The following is an 18618-nucleotide window of genomic DNA, read 5'->3' as shown; positions in this document are numbered from 1 at the left end:
TTCTTCTCCTCAGCGGTCCTCCGCGTGGTTCGGTCCACCGTGTCCTCCGGGACCGGTAGCAAGGAGGGTTTGTAAAACCTCAACCCCTGAGGACGAACAAAAGCCCCAACAGTAAGAATCAAAGGCGACTCGGTGCAAAACAGAAGAAGGATCGGGCACTTACCAGAGAAACGTACCCGTGGTTGGGATGCATCGCGGGCTGGGTAAGGGCGCTGGCATCCAGCCTCCCTACCGTACCCGCTACCCGCCTGCGGAGGTCGTCGACGGGGAGGGAAGCCGAGGACATTTGCGAGCCCTCCAAATCGACCCCCGGCTTCATCTCTGAAAGCGGCAACCGCCGCTCCGCCAAAGGAAGCACCCTCCGGCGATGGGTAGTGGCGATGACCCCCGCGACAGTAAGACCCCTATCTCGTAACCTCTGCAAGGCCTCCAGAAGAGGCTGGAGCTTCTCCTGTTTCTCGCGTGTGGCCCCCCAATGCCAGTTGCCGCCAGCGGCGGTCACCACTCGTTGAGAAAACAATGGGAGCCTCCCGTCGTCGTTCCGGAGGTAAAACCACCGGCGCTGCCACCCCTTGTTCGAAGACACAAGGGTGGCAGGGATGTACTGCTACGTGCGCCCCTGCCTCAACTGGAGGGTGCAGCCACCGGCCCGCACCACCATGCGGACCTTCTTTTCCCCCGTCGTCAAGGCGAAGAGCTCCGCGGAGAAGATATGGGTCCACAGATCCTAGTGGGGGTCAATCCCCAAAAAACCCTCACAAACCGCCGCAAAGATGGCCGCTTGCGCAATGGAGTTGGGGTTGAAGTTGTGCAGCTCCACCCCGTAGTAGTGCAGGAGCGCCCGCATGAAACGGCTCACTGGCACTCCGAACCCCCGCTCGTGGAAGGAGACGAAACTAACCACATACCCCGGCGGCGGAGTCGGGTCGGCCTCGCTCGCAGGGGCCATCCACTCCGGCTGCGGGTCACCAGAGAGGGGACGGAGCAAACCATCGGCAACAAGGGCCTCCAGATCGTCCACCACGACGGTGGAGAAAGGCCACGGGTCACGCGGCGGAACGACGGTTACCTTGTCAGCCATCGCTGAATGAAGGGGGTGGAGGCGGAGGGGACAAGGTGCGCGGTTTTCTTTTCACTGGCTATTCTCTTAGGTTGCGGAAACCAAAGCAGAAGGCAAGCGCAAATGGCAGAGTAAAGAACCACCACAGGTCCCTCTTCCGGGTATATAAAGGCCCGGGCGAGATCCATTCAAAACTTCGCCGGAACCCGCCGTGAAATTCAAACTCGAAGGCGAAACGCCCGTTCCTCGAACGACTCGCGCACGCGCAACGGCCGCCCCGCGAATCGCCAGTCCCGTCGCATTAACTCCTCGACATGGCAAGCGACACCTTTTACAGGCGAAGCGGGCGTCGTTTCGCCTCCGCCATGACGACCGCGTCAAATAAGGTGCGCCCCACTATTTAATTTCATATCCTTTTCCTCTTCCCCTTTCTCTCTCTTGCCAACAGGGACCAAGAAAGGGGATACTTTGAAAGGGATCCTTCTGTACGAAGGAAGCGGGCCCCGAGCCCTCCTACTGATTAGGGGTTCGAAGGCTGGCCCCTCGGAAGGGTTCGACAGCCGCCCCAGAGCACTCGGGCTCCGTGCCCATTACTGATCAGGGGTTCGAAGGCTGGCCCCTCGGAAGGGTTCGACAGCCACCCCAGAGTACTCAGGCTCCGTGCCCACTACTGATCAAGGGTTCGAAGGCTGGCCCCTCGGAAGGGTTCGACAACCGCCCCAGAGCACGCAGAGTGAGGGATGACTCTGGGTACGTCTGTTACATGGCCGAGGCTCGGGCTACGCTCCCGAGGTACCCTAGGACATTTCCAAGACCAGCAGGAGCGATTTTGTAACGGAATCCCACTAGAGGGAGGCATCGATCCCTTGGACCCTATCGAATGGGTCCGGGTCCGACAAATCACCTGCAGTACTTTTGGAGTGCGCCTCTGGGCCACTAGCCGACCCTTATCGAACGGGGCATGGGCGTCCACTCGGATCACCCATTAGCAACTCACTGGAGACACCATGTTCGGCGCCCTCCGAGGGCAACATGGCGCTCTCCCCCCTCCCTCCTTGCGGAAAGGCGACGAAGGGGCGTATAATAAAAGTCGAGACAGTCCTTGATCGTCCCCTCGCTCCGCGCAGAGGCTCGGGGGCTGCTCTCGCAAACCCGGCTATGGCCAAACCGTTGACAGCGTCAACAAACCAGCTTGAAAATTCAGAACCTGACCATGCACCCGGGCTACGGCCAGGCCGCATGAGGGAACAACAAGGCCGGCCGAAGCATCACGAAAAACATTAAGACCTCAGAGGAGTCAAACCACTCCTCCGAGGCCTCGGGGGCTACACCCGGCGGGTGCGCTCGCGCGCACCCACCGAAACAAAGTATAACCGAGGAAGGCCGGTCCCCTCACAAAAAAGTGCGGCAAAGACTCCAAGCGAGTACCAACACTCCCTTTGAGGCTCGGGGGCTACTGTCGGGTACCGCAATTAGGGGTACCCCCAACACTCCTAATCATGGCTGGTAACCACCCTCAGGACAACTGCAAAAACTGATGGGCGCGGTTCAAGTCAAGGCTTTGTCTACCCAAGGGAAGCGATCTCGCCCGAGCCCAGCCTCGGGCCGGGACTGTAGTCCCAGACGAATTCACGCCTCGCCCGAGGGTCTCCTCAGGCAGCAGGCGCACCCTTGGCTCGCCCGAGGCCCAGCTCGGGCAGGCTTCGTCGAGAAGCAACCTTGGCCAAATCGCCCCACCAACCGACCGTATCACAGGCGCATTCAATGCGAGGATCGCCTGACACCTTATCCTGACACGCGCGCCTTAGTCGGCAAGGTTGAAGTGACCGCAGTCACTTCGCCCTTCCACTGACCGATCTGACAGGAAAACAGCGCCGCTCACCCCACTCCGACTGCTGTGCCAGCCACCCGGGCAAGGCTGACAACAGCAAGTTCAGCCTCGGGCGCGACAGGATGCTCCGCCTCGCCCAACCTTGGGCCTCGGCCTTGGGAGGAGGTCTCCGCCTCACCCGACCCCAAGACTCGTCCTCAGCCTCGGTCTCGGGAGGAATCACGTCCTCGCCCGATCCCGGCCTCGGCCTCAGGAGAAGTCTCCGCCTCGCCCGACCTTGGGCTCGGACCGACCGCGCCACAGGGGATACATCATTACCCTACCCCTAGCTAGCTCAGACTACGAGGGAACAAGACCGGCGTCCCATATGGCTCGTCTCGGTAACAGGCAATGATGGCTCCCCGCGTGCGTCCATGACGACGGTGGTTCTCAGCCCCCTAAGGAAGCAAGGAGACGTCAGCAGGATCCTAGCAGCACCGTCAGCAGCGCTTCTACAGGGCTCAAGAACTTCTCCGACGACCACGTTATCGCATATGCAGGGCTCTAGCACCTCTCCGACAGCCACGTTGGCATGTACACAGGGCTCAGGCACCTCTCTGCCAGACATGTTAGCGCATAAGCTACACCCCCCATTGTACACCTGGACCCTCTCCTTGCATTTATAAAAGGGAGGTCTAGGCCCTTCCTGCGGGAGGGTCCTAAGGGGGTCGCGCGGAGGGACGAGAAAACGAACAGGCTCACTCTCTCTCCCTCGTGAACGCTGGTAACCCCTACTACGAGCACACCCCCCTGGTGCGAGATAATACGAGCCGCGTTTTCCCCTTGTGTTCCATCTCGCGCCAACCCATCTGGGCAGGGGCACACAGCGACAAATTCACTCATCGGTCCAGGGACCCCCCGGGTCCGAAACGCCGACACTACGTATTCCGGTACATAGGGAGAATAGCATGAAGCAGTATGTAAGACCTGCTTCGGCTGATTCTGCTGCGCCTCTGCTTCGGCAATCTCCTTTTGCTTCTGAATAGTGACCTAGCATGTTTTTGTAGTGTGGCCCTTGTCTTCACCACAGAATAAGCAATAGAGTTTTTTGGGTTGATCCCCATACCTTCCTCCGATGCCCCTGCCGCCCCTGTCCCTTAGGGCTGGTAGCTTGAAAGATCTTTGTTGTTGTCCTGAGGATTAGGAGATGTGTTGTGGCCTTTGCAGGTGGCTTCCTCTGTCATCACTCTGGCTGAAGTTATGGATTGATCTGACATGCCTAGGGTGAATTCTTCCTTCAAAGCCCCTAGTCATTTCAGAAAACCTATAGGCTTCTTCCCTTCTTTGGCGAAAATCATTATCAGCCTGGATGTACTCATCCATCTTCTGAAGAAGCTTCTCCAGGGTCTGAGGGGGTTTCCTGGCAAAGTATTGAGTTGTAGGTCCTGATCGAAGCCCTTTGATCATGGCTTCAATGACAATTTCATTGGGCACTGTGGGCGCTTGTGCCCTCAGACGCAAGAACCTTCGGACATACGCCTGGAGGGATTTTTCGTGGTCTTGTGTGCACTGGAACAAAGCCTGAGTAGTGACCGGCTTTGTCTGAAACCCTTGGAAGCTGGTGATCAGCATGTCCTTCAGCTTCTGCCATGATGTGATTGTTCCTGGCCAGAGAGAAGAGTACCAGGTTTGTGTGACATTTTTACTGCCATGACGAAGGATTTCGCCATGACTGTTGTGTTGCCCCATATGAAGATATGGTTGCTTCGTAGCTCATTAGAAACTGCTTTGGGTCTAAGTGCCCATCATACATAGGGAGCTGGGTGGCTTGTATGATGGGGGCCATGGGGTATCCTGCAGTTCTGCTGACAGAGGAGAAGCATCATCAAAAGCAAAATTTCCATGATGGAAATCATCATACCATTCATCATCATCGTAGGAATTGTCCTAACGAAGCTCTCTGCGTTGAGGTCTTCAATCCTAGTCATCTTGAGTGAGATGACACATTTCCTCAGTAGCCTCATCGATCTTCCTCTGAAGATCAGAAAGACGAAGCATCTTCTCCTTCTTCCTCTGGACCTATTGATGGATGGCTTCGAGGTCCCTTAGTTCTTGGTCCAATTCCTCCTCCTGAGGCGTTGGACTTGTAGCCTTCCTTTTTTGGCTTCTAGCTTCACGCAGTGTTTCTTGGTTGACGTCTAGTGTTGGGGACTTGTTCTTAAATGCTATGAGTTAAGAACAAGGCAACACAAATGTTAATGGTTAAGGGCCTTCGTCCTTCGAAACATTATCTCCCTCAGGATATAATGATCTTCAGACGATGGTCATGAAGGGCATACCTTCATCATCTCAGTATGTAATAGAAAACAGGAGCATAAATTACATATAAAGAATACGAATAATCATCTTAAATCATTATATTATTTATATTCTCATTGAATAATCATGAATAAGCAGTAACGATATCAAATTACATTTGTACCTTTGGCTTGGCAGAAGGTAAGAATCCAAGTGTGACGTGCGAGTGAATACAAGTCGGTGTGAACAGTACGGTGTTACTGTTCATCTATTTATAGACACATGATGCAGCCTGTGTAAAATTACATCCATGCCCTTGACATTTATTATTGACTAAGGGTAATCTATCGAGGACTAGACAATCTTTTCCTCTTTAGGTTGGTTTCATTTTCCACCACTAAGTCGAAGCTTCTCCATCCGTAGCTTCGGAACTGGTTCATCCTTCTCCGAGATCGCGCCTAATCATGTCGTGTGCACCTTCATCTCAAGGCCGAAGGTTCATGTGACAGTATATTATACTTGGAAAACATGTTAGTCGCGTTTTTGAGGACCTTCGGAAGATGAAGGCCCCCAACACCAGCGCTCAGTCAAAACCACAGGGGCTATCTTCTGAGAGCTCCCATTCACGGAAGATTACGACTTCCAAGAGCTCCCAATCAAAGCCGTCGGAAGTTACATTAACAACCGAGAGGGCACTGTGTCTTCTCGAAAGTTACATACTTCCTATGGGTTCCATCAAATGTCGTATGAAATTATATGGCCGTAGGAAATTCATAATTTTGTTGTAGTGTCAATAGAGAACTCTATATCTCGATCACTCTTTTGTCTTCTAGAGACTTCGCCTCAACTTGGTTTATCACAGCGTCTCCTTCTGTCGGCATACTAACATTGACATCAATCCTTTCTCCTTGCGGACTTGTCAACGTGACCACTCTCTTAGCACATGATATGACTCCATCGTACTTGGTTAAGTAATCCAAACCAAGTATCGCTTTGATTCCTCCAGATCCCAGAATTATTAGTTCCACTACAAACTCTATTCCCTTGAGCCCAAGCTTGATTCGGGGGCATAGTGAGTAGCTCTCATTTCACCTCCCAATGATCTAATTAATACCTTCCTCCTTAAAGGATAACTCGGTATATTATACTTTCCACAAATGACTTGGTTATGAAAGAATGAGGTGCTCTAGAGTCAAATAAAACTGATGCGGGTACGAAGTTGATAAGAAACATACCAAGCACCACGTTGGCACCTTCCGGAACTAATTCAGTAGTCACATGGTTCACCCTGCCCTTACTCTAGCTTTGCTAGTTTTTGCCTTGCGAGTTGTGTGCATGGGCGTTCTAGACTGACCTTTAGTAGTTATTCTTAGCATGTGGCATATGAAAGTTCCTCTTAGGGCAGGCATTAGCATAATGCCCAACCTCTCCACACTTGAAATGTCCATTCGGGTGCACTGAGGCAACTGGGGTATTGGTCTTAGCTAGGGTGTTTACGACATTTATCGGGTGATTCTATTAACTTCCATCGGACCTTTGCCCTTGCTGGTTGTACCTCTAGGTCTATTGTCCCTAACGTTGTGCCTGATTCTGGTAACTTCTGTTTTGTCCTACGAAGCGAGTATGAGAGCTCTAGGTGTTTTGTTGATAGCGAACATTTCTGTTGGACTGACCATGAGACTAGGTCTTCCTCTTATGATCAGTTAGCTCCTTCCTCTTACTATCCAAACCTATTGCCTTGTTGAGCAGAGTGTTGAAATTTGGAAAGTTGTGGCTTTGCATTTGATAGTTAAGAGGTCCAATTAATCCCTCCAAGAATCGCTCTTGGTGTTTCTCATCGTTGTCCACTTCTTCAAGGGCATAGTGAGATAGATGGTTGAACCTATCCTGGTACTCGCTAATCAATATGTTGCCTTGAGTGAGTGATATGAACTCCTTATTTAGCTTCATGATGCTCGAAGAAATGTGGTGAGCATGGAAGCTGTTGCAAAACTCCTGCTAGGTAATGTTGTTGGCATCAGCGTGAGCTGCAAGATATGCGTCCCACTAGTATGAGGCTGCTACTTCAAGCTTCCAGATGCATACAACACTTTCTGGTGATCGTTGCACTGTGTGATGTCTAGCTTTTTGCTAATGACTTTGAGCCAATCATCAACATCCAAAGGGTCAGTGGAGTGAGAAAAGGTAGGCAGATGGTGGCTCATGAACTCCCTATGTTTGTCTCTAGCCTAGGGTGCAAGTTGATGTTGTGGTTGGTTTTGTTGCTGCTGCAGCTGTTGAACTAAGGCGGTGAGATTCTGCAAAAGCTGCATCGGAGCTACAATGAACTGCTCCATTGTAGGGTTTGGATGTGATGGTGGCAACTGATGTCCCTGACTGCGGCCTTGACTCTGTCCCTTGGTATTTACCATCTAGGGGTTAGAAAATGAGGTCTTAGACAAGCAGCAATGGTAAGAACTTTGATAAAAACTAGTTTGAACACATGACTATTCTAAGTTCATATAGATCTTAAAAGCTATTGTGGTCATTAATCCACAAGACCAAAACACTCAATCAAAGATCCAACTCATTCATTTATTCAAAAGTCAAACCACCACATCATTTTAATAATAACAACATTGTTATAATATGCTTTTATTTCTTAGCCCTTCTCCTATTACATCTCAAAGGAAACCTAGATGGGTACATGCGTCATAGTGATGGTATGGAAGAGTTGGATGCTCTGGTGAGTCTCCTGGATCCACGTCTAGTTGGGCTAGTCCTCCATTCTCTTGCTGAATCCGTAGCTTGGCATACTTCCTTCTTATGTAGTCAAGCTCGATTAGGGTAGCATCATGCTCTGTGTTCAAAGCTACAGTGTACTCTAGCAGAGTCTCCAGACGTATGTTGCTTTCTGTCATGCCCGAACTGATTCAGGTGAGATCCTATCCAGATTGGCACTGTGGTAGTACCTGTAAGCAGTCTGCCTGAGAGTAGTGCTATTCCGATAATAGAAGGATGACTGTGCCAACCTAGCTGCATCGTTAATCCTTACGTCAAAGTTGGCTCGAGCGACGATGGCATTGTGTCGTCCTCTCACGACCTAACCTCCAAAGCCATCAGGGCCATAAACCTTGCTATGACATGCCACTCAGCAGGGTAAAGTCAGAGAACATGTTGGCGACACATGCCAACGTAGGTCACTATAACTTCGTCCAATCCCAAAGCTATGAGCAGGTTCCAAAGCTTACGAGGAAACTGAAGGGTCAGACCAACGCTGCGATGAACCGAAGTCATCCATAGGGGTTGCGGAGGAACACATGTGTTGTACTCTCTGGCTCGAGAATCTCAAGTGTGGGAACATCAAGTACAGGGCCTTCGGATCAGAAACTCCAAGAATATATGATTTTGGCGTTCCCATCACAACGATATCGATGAAGTCCTATGGATCTTCTTTCTTTTGCTCAACTTATGCAATATCCTCATCATCCATGTCCTCATCGTCTTCATTAGACGAGTCCATCTCTTCTAAGGATACATCCATCAGATGCTTGGTTCCCCAAGTCCTCCTCGTCGTCATCATCTAGAATCACCACTTCTGGTACCATAGGTGCTGCAGGCAACTCGGGTTGAGCCTCCTACTGAAGCTCAGCATCCAAGTTCCACATCGACAGATCATCAGCCTGTTCAACCTCCATGGGCTCCTCATTCTCAAATTTTGTGTATTTGATCTCCTCATCAAAGCCTTCAGAGATATCATCCACTATGATGTGAGAAGGTCCATCCTCAGGTGGGGAGGGTGGGGGAAAGACTCTAGTGCTAATGCAGATGCGTCCACCGGTGCTCTTGTGTGTAGTCTTCCTGGTGATAGCCATCTGATCGGACAAGAAACAAGTTTTATATGAGTGAAGACAAGAGAGGTAAGCCACTATATAAAGTAAATTTTTATGAGAGCAATATAGAAAAAGTTTTGAATAGGCTTTCCTTTCCATTTCTAACTATCTAGAGATCTAGGGTCAACTTGGCTTTGATACCACTTCTCTCACACCCGATTTTAGGGGAAAACCAAATGTATAGCATATGTGTGCTAGGATCCATTTTCCACACATATGTTGACGTCTAAAGTGTAATATATCGAAAGACAATGTTCGATATGTAAATAAGAATAGAGTACTTTATTACATCTGTTGGGGGCCTTCGGCTTACGAAGGTCCTCAAAAACAGGATTTAACAGTATTTCTGGAGTATAATGTGTGAACAGGTATCTTCGGACTCGAGTCGGTATCACAGTAGGAGAAGCCCAAAATAATACGAAGGTTGATACAGCGCCGAAGATGTGAGCGGGAAAGCTTTGGCGTGGTAGCAGAAAATGAAACCGACTTAAAGATGAAAAGGCTATTCAGACCTCGGTGGATTACTATAGAATTATTATCAAATGTAAAGGGCATGAATGTAATTTTGTATGGGCTGTGTCCCGTGCCTATAAATAGGTGAACAGTACCCCCGTACTGTTCACGCTGATTTGGCATTTGCTTTTGCGTCACACCTGTACTTTCATTTCCTTCCAAGCTGAAGGTACATTTGTAATTCGATGTCATTTCTGTTTCTTCATAATAATAATGCAAAAATAAGTTGATAATAATATATATATGATTGTCTATGTTATCCTTCATATTCCTTATGATTCATTCTCCGTCATTGTATGCTGTGTTTATGAAGGTACGCCCTTCATAACCTTCGTCTGAAAATCATTATATCCTAAGGGAAATAATGCTTCGAAGGACGAAGGACTTTATCGATTAACATTTTCTGTGTTGCCTTGTTCTTAACTCATAGCCTTTGAGAACAAGTCCCCAACATTGGCGCCCACCTCCGGTGAACTCACTTCCACTCTTTGAGTTTTTGAACACCTTCGGCGATCATAAACCTTCGCTATGGCGCCGAAGAAAGCTTCAGCAACTGGGGCTGCAGCTCTGCAACCGCTAGACCATAATCAGGAGACAGTCTCCCTTCGGGAGGCCCGAAGCCAGAAAAGGAAGGCTGTTAGCCCGACACCGCCAGAGGATGAGATAGATCAAGAAATCAGAGACATGGAGATGCTTCATCAACAGGTGCAGAGGAAGAAGGAAAAGATGGCCAGGCTAGCTGAACTGCAAAGGCAGATAGACGAAGCCTCTGAAGAAGTTCGTCATCTTACTCAGGATGAGCAACACCGAAGGCCTCAGCACCAAGACCTTCATCAGGAGGGTTTCCTCAACGGAGATGACTGGTATGACAATTTCCATCATGGGAATTTTGTTTTTGATGATGCTTCTCCTCTGTCCGCTGAGCTGCAGGCTACACCTTGGCCTCCGTCCTACAAGTCGCCTCAGCTTCCCATATTCGATGGCCACTCAGACCCGAAGCAGTTTTTGATGAGCTACGAAGCAACAGTATCTTCGTATGGTGGCAATGCTGCAGTCATGGCCAAATCTTTTGTTATGGCTGTCAGGAGTGTTGCTCAAACCTGGTATTCTTCCCTTCGACCAGGAGCGATCACTTCATGGCAAAAGCTGAAGGATTTGTTGTTAACCAGCTTTCAAGGGTTTCAGACAAAGTCGGTCACTGCTCAAGCTCTATTCCAGTGCACCCAGGATCACGAAGAATACCTTCAGGCGTACGTCAGGAGGTTCTTGCGTTTGAGGGCACAGGCACCAACAGTGCCCAACGAAATTGTCATTGAGGCCATGATCAAGGGGCTTCGGCCAGGACCTTCAGCTCAGTACTTTGCTAGGAAGCCTCCTCAAACTTTGGAGAAGCTGCTCCAAAAGATGGACGAGTATATTCGAGCCAATAATGATTTTCGTCAAAGAAGGGAGGAGGCTTTCAGGTTTTCTGAAATGACCAGGGGCTTCGGAGGGAGGTTCTATCCGAGGCACGTTAGATCAATTCACAACTCTACTCAAAATGATGATAGGGGGAGCCAGCAGCAAAGGCCACAGTGCTCCTCACAAGCTTCGGGGCAACAGCAAGGCTCCTTCCGACCACCAGCTCCGAGAGGCAGAGGCGCCAGGGGCTTCGGCGGAAGATTTGGCGATCAACCAAGAAGAATTTTTTGCTTGTTCTGTGGTGAGAACAAAGGCCATACCACCAGGATGTGCCATGTTACCATCCAGAAGCAAAAGGAAATAGCCGAAGCTGCAGCACAACAGGCTCAGCCAAAGCAGGTCATGCACACTGCTTCGTATCATTCGCCTTACATCCCAGAATATGTAGGCAACCACCCTACAGTTTCTGTTGCTTCGGCGAGTCAACCTCAAGCTTCCTGGCAACAGCCTCCGCCTCCACCACCGCTGGAACAAGGCCAGCAGCCAGAAGGGAGCCAATATGCTCCACACCAAAGGGACTTCAGAGAACAGTCCGAAGCTCGCACAGTCAACAGCACTGTGCCAGAGTCAAAGCACATCTATTGACAAATATCCTACCTTGATAGCAGTCTTTTTCATTCAGTTTTATTTTCTGTGTAATAAAGGACATTGTTTAGATTTCATGTAATAGTTTCGTTGCTTGCCACAAGGAAAATATATTTTCTCCACAGGCTTAAGTTGTTGAAGCTTAAAGATTTGCGATAACAAGGAGGACCTTCGAATTATCAAAAATTCTTCGAAGCAACAAAAAGTCGTTCTAAGGAACGCAGAGTAAGCTTGCCGAAGTCATAAAAAGCCGTTCCAAAGGGAGCGCAGTGTAAGTTTTCTGCTCCAAAGTCGTTCCAAAGGGAATGCAGAGCTTACAGCGAAAAGTCAACGCTGATACCGCCTAAGTAAAAGGCGAAGCGCGAAAAGTCAACGCGAATACCGCTGAAAGTAAAAGGCGAAGAAGCTCCTAAGGGAGGCTTACAGCGAAAAATAAACGCTGATTCCGCTGAAGTAAAAGGCGAAGAAGCTCCTAAGGGAGGCTTATAGCAAAAAGTTAACACTGTTTCAAAAAGATTATGTGATTTATCGCAGGGATGTTTGTGTATCTTCGGAACAAACACCATTTTACATAACATAACATCATCGCATCATTTCGCATAGCATAAGCATCATACATCATGCTGCATATGGCACAAGAGGGGGACACAATATCGATCTTTAGAAGAATGTTTTGAAAAAGGGGAAAATCATGCTAAGTCGCAAGGAGATACACTATTGATCTTCGGAAGTGCAGCTTCGGAAAATATCTTCACGAAGCTTGGATATTATTCATCAGAACACTACGGATATTGTTGTGACAAATAAAAATTCTTCTTCACGAAGCATGAAAAGAAGGGAAGGTGTTTTTTCGTCAAAGACTCAAAAACGGTACGTATGTAAAATTTCATGCATCGTAAAGAATTGAACAATAAAAGCAGGTATATTATATTCAGGGTTACAAGATGTTACACATGTTACATTTCAGCAGTTTTTACAATAGTACTTAATCTTCTCTCAAAACAACTTCCGCAGCCTCGTTCAGGAGCCGATTAACAACTTCATCCATGATAGCTTCAGCCATCTTTTTAATTTCGTCGTCTCCTTTCGGCTGAGGGCCCGGAGACGCTTTAGTAGGATCTGAAGGAGGGCAGGGTACGGCTACATTGCTATTACAAATTGCGAACGAAGTTTAAAACAAAAAAAAATTACAACACAATAAAAACCATTAGTTAATACCTATTTGACCTTCGGGCTCTGCGCTTTTTTCAGCAGCCTCAGCTACTTTTCTAGCATCGTGAATGCCCTTTTCGCTTTTTTGGATAATTTCTCGGGCCATTTCTCGGCCACCATTATCCCAGACATCGGTGAAAAATTTTCCACCAACCATGCTAGCTTCAGCTGAAGGATCTCTTGCATCTTCGAAGGACAAGGTGTCTTCGGATTGCGCTAAAATCTTTACATGCTCACAGCCCTTTTTCTCCAAAATGGTGGCAATTCCCCTGGCACCCGAGAAAGCACATATGTCTCCGCGGCTATTTAAAATTTCCTCGAAGGCCTCAGCTTCGTGATTAATCCATTCGATGGGACCTTCGGGGTTGCCTCTTGTAAAGTTTTCTTCGCTCGAGAATGCGCCGACGCTGGCGAAGCTAGCTTTCAACTTCTTAACACACTCCATAGATTTGTTATAGCATCTTTTCTTGAACGAGCGAAGCTCTTCAACAGTTCCCTCTAAATGATTTGCCCATTGGTCGCTAAGTTCTCGCTTCGTTTCTTCAAGTAGGCGTTCCTCTTTGGCTCTGGCCAGTTGTTTTCGAAGATCTTCAATTTCACGCTTCTGAGCCTCAGCTTGACCTTTAAAAGTAGCTTCGTCTTCTTTTATTCTATTTATCAACGAATGTAATATTTTATCTTTTTCGAGACCTTCGTTCCTCAGTTCAATTACTTCGAAACGAAGGTTGCTCAGGGCTATAGCGCACCCTTCGTCTTCGGCATCTTTTTGGGCCCTGAGGGCATTGCTAAGTATAAGGCCCTGCAAAGAAAAATGTGTGTGCGTCAATAGATTTAAGCAAACGAAAAATTTTGGTTTCAACAAAAAATACAAAGATCTCATTTTTTGTACCTTTAAGCTATTGTATGCCAGGCTGTCGGCCAGTTCGTTTTTCGACAACACTGAGAGCCCGTCTTCTAGTGTTGGGAATCCGAAGCTCTTGCTCATCTCCCGACAGACAGAAATCTCCTTGCTGTCAGGGAGACAATACAAAAGGTCTTCTTCTCCACTGCCGTTGAATATTAACGCCCCCTTTGGATACTTCAGTTTTTGGGCGTAAAACTGGGCCTCTTGCTTTTCCTTTTCTGATAATTTTTTCCCCGAAGCATGACGAACAATATAATCAAGGACTTTGGGGGATGCTTCGGGGGCAATAGCACTGATTTCTTCAACAAGAATTGGCTCCGTTATTATTTCTTCCTCGGTTTCCAAGGATTTTACCTTCGTGGGCTCTGAGGGGCCAGCTTCAGCTTCAGTTTCTTGCTCTGGAGCCTTAGTATCAGAAATTTCAGTTTTCGCTTCGGAAGTGGCAACAGTCTTCTTCGGAGGTGTGCTTGAGGATTTAATTGTTTCTAGAACATCTAGCACATTGACCATTCTCTTTCTTTTCGGAGTCACTGCAGGCACCTTTTGATTTTTTATTGTCTCAACATTTGCTGAAGGACTTAAAACTTCTGATATTTTTGATCCCTCAGTTGGTCCTTTTACTTCTTCCATTTTTTCTGTCGATGGCGCTTCGGCCATCTCTTTGGTTTCTGGTAACAAAATCTTTGGTTCTTCCAATTCTATTCTTGTTGGCGCTTCGGCCATTTCTGCGACTTCTGGCAGCAAGGTTGGCTTGGTTGGTTTTGCAGCTTCGGTGGCCGAAGAGGTCTCTCCGGTGAACTCAGGCACCGAAGCTGGTTCAATATAGCGTGGCCGATGTGTGAGGACCTTTATCCTTTTTCTTTTCGGTGCTGGCTCACTAGGAGCAATTGCAGCTTCTTCTTTTGCAGAGGTTGTGCTTTTTCTTTTCTGCCCTCGAATGGGATATCGATAGTCAGGGTAGACGAACCCGATTGCATCAAACACCCGGTTCAGTCTTTTCTTTTTTCGGCCTCCGAAGGCTGCTGACAGTGCAGTATCTTCGGCCTTCGAGTAAGCCCCAAGCAGTTCATCACTTAAATTTTCAATACTTTTTAGCCAGTCATCATCTGGCTCAACGAATTTATCTCCGAACTTGAAAGTATACTTCAGCCTGATAAGTCCACCTTCGTCAGCCTCCTTTATGGTTTCTTGCGGCATTTCCCATTTTTCCGCGAGCGGCCATACTCTGAAGGCGATATGCTCTTGTACCAAATCTCTTGTTCCAATAAAAGAACAAATAACACCGAAGGCTCTCTGGCATTCTTCGGCAGCTTCATTCATTTCAACCTTCGGCCTCCGCAGGCCGAAGCTTTGCCAAATAGGGCGCATAATTATACCTTTGATATCTTCTCGTACTGTCAGGTCATTCTTCACATAAAACCATTCTGTCATCCAGTCGCCGGGCCATCTCTTCCGAAAGGTTGGCACGGGACAGCTTGACCCAGACCGAGAAACGAAACTGTAGCAGCCAAAATTATTGTGATATTGTTCCTTACCCCAAGGTTTTGTCTCGTATGATAATTCGTGTATATTGCAGAAACTTTTCGCATCAGGCTCCAGACCTTGGCTTCTCACGGCCCACACGAAGATATTCAGCCTTATGATTGCTTCGGGGGTAAGTTGGTGAAGATATACTTCGAATATTTTCAGCACCTCTACGACAAAGTTGCTCAGGGGAAATCTAAGTCCAGCTTTCAAAAAGCTTCGGTACACTACGACTTCATTTTCTTCAGGGTTCGGACAAGTCTTTTCTCCTTCGTCGGCTCTAACAACGGACAAGTCCCGGAAATACCTTCCTCTCATGTTGACAAGATGATTTTCTTTGATACTTGATTTGCCGAAAACCGCATGGCTTGGTCGCCAAGGGCGATCTTCGGAGTCTTCACCACCACTATCCACATCATAACTGTCGCTGTCATCAGTATCTTCAGACAAACCTTCTAAAATCTCTTTGGTGATTTTTTCTGTATTGGTCTTCGACATTGCTATAAGAAACCCCAGATTCTTCTCTTCATCGAGACTCAGCTTCATCTCAGCAGCAGCCTTCTTATCTTCAGACATCTTCGGAAACACTAAAAAACTGTTTTCAATGCCGAAGCTTCAAAACTTAAAAAGCTAAGCAAATCTTGGTGCGCAAGAGCTAAAAATTGAGTGAGCGGGAGCAGATGGCAAGAGAGCGTGCCAAATGAGCTTGCGGTATGATCTTATTTATACGCCCAGTGCGTTGAAAATTGAAAGACCCCGCCTGTCAGTGAATGTTGCTATTCTAGCAAAGGGAAGGTGTTTTTTCGGACCTTCGGCTTAAAGCCTTCGTCCATGTCGCAATCTAAATTTATTATTTTAAACAAATTAATATTGTGAGGGGTTACTGTTGGGGGCCTTCGGCTTACGAAGGTCCTCAAAAACAGGATTTAACAGTATTTCTGGAGTATAATGTGTGAACAAGTATCTTCGGACTCGAGTCGGTATCACAGTAGGAGAAGCCCAAAATAATACGAAGGTTGATACAGCGCCGAAGATGTGAGCGGGAAAGCTTCGGCGTGGTAGCAGAAAATGAAACCGACTTAAAGATGAAAAGGCTATTAAGACCTCGGTGGATTACTATAGAATTATTATCAAATGTAAAGGGCATGAATGTAATTTTGTATGGGCTGTGTCCCGTGCCTATAAATAGGTGAACAGTACCCCCGTACTGTTCACGCTGATTTGGCATTTGCTTTTGCGTCACACCTGTACTTTCATTTCCTTCCAAGATGAAGGTACATTTGTAATTCGATGTCATTTCTGTTTCTTCATAATAATAATGCAAAAATAAGTTGATAATAATATATATATGATTGTCTATGTTATCCTTCATATTCCTTATGATTCATTCTCCGTCATTGTATGCTGTGTTTATGAAGGTACGCCCTTCATAACCTTCGTCTGAAAATCATTATATCCTAAGGGAAATAATGCTTCGAAGGACGAAGGACTTTATCGATTAACATTTTCTGTGTTGCCTTGTTCTTAACTCATAGCCTTTGAGAACAAGTCCCCAACAACATCATGATGACATAAGTGTCTTAAACATTCCTTCCAGCATAACACAACAGTTCTCATGGACAATCTCCCACAGAAAGATGATCGACACATCGCTATATGGTCTTCTTCAAAACCTTCTAATAAAAATTAAGCAAGGATGAGTACACTTACGGTGGGTACTCAGCAAGTAGGGGGGAAAGACACATAGCTTGCAAGGATATGCTAAGGGTTCATGTGGTTAGCCATTTAGGTGATCAAACTTTTATTAACAACAACTATTCACTAAGTGTAAGTATTTACCAAACCTCATTAATTATAAGGTAACATCATCTTGAACCCACTTAAGCAAGACACTTAAGTGAACCACTTGAGCCAGAAAGAGCATGATTTAATATCCATCTTTAAGTTCAATTATCATATGAGGGTTTGGTCGCTATTAATCATGAGCATGGCCGGTATATCAGTTTTACACTCTCTAGAGGTCGTACAACTTTACCCACAAGCCGTGTATCCCTTCTAGCCTGGGTTTGCAAGACCCGTATTCACTACTGAGGTGAATGGCTATGGATCCATCGTAGGGTTTTCACAAAACATACTTAGTACAAAGCCACCCACTAAAGTTCCCACATCAGTAATGGTGACCCTCTAGGCGAGGTACCTTAGCCAAGAATACCACCTCATGTTAATGTGAGCTACCACCAAACCACTATTGTCCCCTCTTGCCCATATTTCAGGTAGGGTTGTTAAGCACTAAGCACATTAGGTTAATTATCAAGGATAGATCCATGATAGCACTTGTGGTTGCACTGTTATCCTAGGTGGTCACTCCATGTTCCAATTAACTCATATGGACTTCTTAATTATCAAATTAACAACAACAGCGTAACATAAACTTTGGAACATGAGCATCATTAAAAGGAGTGACGTCATCAAGCTTAGTTAAAGCAGTAGCATACTATTAAAGCAAAGCATAACTCCCAGGTTAAATAAGGTATATGGGTTGGTAAAGACTAGGCATTGCTAATAGGTAGTCCCATCAAATTATGCATATCACAAAAGTAAACTAAGTTGTCATGGTGTAATTGGGGTCAAATAGAATATGTAGGGGGAGAAGGTCCACTTGCCTTCTTCACAAAATACTTGAGGATCTTCTACAAACTATTCCTGATTCTCTAACACAGGAGCATCGTCTAATAGCAGGCATACAAATAAAAAACAAACACCATTCAATAAAACATACACCATTCATTAAATAAAAGAGGGTACAAATAATTATAAAAAATAACTTAAATTTTGGTTAAAATAAAACTGCTACAAAAACATTCCTAAAAGGTTTGGGATGATTTTAGGAAATTATCAAAACAAGAATTAATTTATTTGGATCTAAAATGACCAAGATATAAAGAAAATTAATGCTGAAGGGACCTGTTTGTAATAGAAAAATAGTTTTCAAGGGTTGATGTGAAAAGTTCAGGGACCTGCGGGCTTTAATTTGAAAACATAGGGGCTCAAGTGCTAAACGGGCAAGGGCAGACGACATGTACTAATAACTAAAAGCACAGGGGCTAAACCATAAGATTAAGGACCTATTGGTAATGAACTTTGAACTACAAGAAATGTCGGGTAAAAAGATATTAACTTAGGGGGTCCTTTACAAAATTAACAACGTGACTCAGGCGAAGGGGTATCGACCAACGATGGTCGTGCGATCCAGATCTAAGCGCTTCGATTAAAATGAGTGAGTCGTCTCTATTGGGCTAATGTCGGTCGTCCGATTCGGATCCATTGATCCCGATCGCATGGCTCGGCACGCAAGCGGCATCGCGGCCAGCGAGGCAGG

The sequence above is a fragment of the Zea mays genome, chromosome 4 (genome assembly GCF_902167145.1).
Source record: "Zea mays cultivar B73 chromosome 4, Zm-B73-REFERENCE-NAM-5.0, whole genome shotgun sequence".
Classification (NCBI taxonomy): domain Eukaryota; kingdom Viridiplantae; phylum Streptophyta; class Magnoliopsida; order Poales; family Poaceae; genus Zea; species Zea mays.
This window is presented reverse-complemented; position numbering follows the sequence as displayed.